Raw genomic sequence first — 2,011 nt, forward strand, 5'->3', positions numbered from 1 at the left:
TCGTCTTATGTGCGTAGCTAACATATAAGATAGCGTGTTAATCTCTATTGAAGCGACAGTGAATATAGAGGTTTAGAACTTGCCATGCTAGCATAGGTTCATGTATGTGTATGCATGATTCGTAGGTAACTCTAACCGTTTTACTTGCCCTATGTAATCAAGATAGATAACTTGTGCTTAAACTGTTATGTTGTCAAATTCTATAGACATATAGGGTCTCAATATAATTGGTGCCTATTCAGCTTCTATCTCTTTTGTGGATGTCTGGTAGAATGGTACTCGTGCAATGAAAGTTGGCGTTTATCAGTTTCGTGTTATCTGATTAGTGTCATCACCATCACATGCTAAGGTTAAGAACAATAAGGCTATTGAATGAAGTATTTAATGAAGTTAGGATCCCATGTTTGTCATATATAGTAATTCAACCTCAATTCTCTTAGTTAATGTTATTTAGTATAATCTCTTAGTTTAATAAAAACCCAATTTGTTATTTGTCTTAGCATTGAGCGATAACCATACATTGTTGCATAGGTGCATAAATTGAACTTAACCTAAACCAGTCTCTGTGGGAACGAATCTGATTTATATCTTATACTACTTGTGAATGCGTATACTTGCGTGAATATTAGCATGTGTTTTCGCCCTAACACCTCCACCACACGGAACCCCTCCCGGGCCTCCTCCAGCTCACCCCTCAGGGAATCGGAAAGCATCTTCTCAGCTTTAGTCCGGTTGTTGGCCTCCTTGAGCTCAGTGAAAGCAACATCGAAGCAAATGGATATTGCACTCCTAAGCTGAGAAATAAAAAAAAACACATGCTATTAGCAAAGCACAAAGTAAATTAGGGGGCATAATCCGGAACTAAGAGCATAAAAATTCAGAAATTACCTGCCCCCATTGACCTGTGACCCTCTTCAAGGCGGCAACCATATTGTAGCCCTCAACCTCCTCCCAATCTTCTTCGGAGGGGATACTTGACATGAACCCAGCTAGGTCGATTAGAGTTTTGGTGCCTATCTTCACGGCTTCTCCGTCGAGCCCTCGGCCTTCCGAATCACATATAACCCGGTTGGAAACCACAGCCTTGCCCCGGGGTGGCTTGTTCGGAACAGATTTTCTTTTCTTACTCGGGGGGCCATCACCGCCCGGAATCTCCTGAACCTCGGGCTCAGACTCGTGGCCCGGATCCAGGATGTTCTGAGGGACGGAGGACTCGGCCCCTCCCTCAATATCTGCGGAGCCAGATCCGGGACCAGGGGCTCCCTTGCTTGTCTTAAAGGCCAGCCCGAGGGTGTTGAAAGCAGCAACATATGCAGAAGAAGACATGATTTTCAGGAAATTGCGGTTGAAATGAGGCAGACCTGTGGAAATGAAACAAAGGGAGATTAAATACCGGATTGAAACTTATGCAAACAGAAAACCAAACTGGACCTTGATCCGGATCATCAAGCTGGATGAAAGAGATCTGGATCAGAGGAAAAAATATATGCTAACAGATTACAAGCAAACTGGACCTTGATCCGGATCATCAAGCTGAGCGAAAGAGATCCGGATTAAGGGCAAGCATCTTACCCACAATCAAAAAAAAAAAAAAAGGGAAAACTCACATCCAAGATTAAAAAGCAGCTTATGATTCATAAATGTGTCCCGAGTCGGCTGAAACTCGAGAGATTCACAAAAACATCTAATCTGGGTAACAGCCCGGTCTTCGAGCACAGCCGGATTAAACTTAGTTTGAACCCCTTCAGTAGTAAAGTAAGGGAGATAGGCCAAGTCATATCCCTTCAGAAGGATTATCTCCCCATTCCAGTACTTCAAAGAAGACTGGTGCATTATTGGCTTAGCTCTACCCGGGCCGTAACCACACTCCGAGGCCCGGAACCTGATCTCATAAAAAGGTTTCTGACTCGACTTGGAGAGATAAAAAATCTGATGAAAAAGCTTCAAGGTGGGAAAGAATCCGGATTTGTTGCAGTAAGCGATGAACCATGTCATCGACTTTATCCCATTC

This window comes from Apium graveolens, chromosome 10 (genome assembly GCF_009905375.1).
Source record: "Apium graveolens cultivar Ventura chromosome 10, ASM990537v1, whole genome shotgun sequence".
NCBI classification, from domain to species: Eukaryota; Viridiplantae; Streptophyta; class Magnoliopsida; order Apiales; family Apiaceae; genus Apium; species Apium graveolens.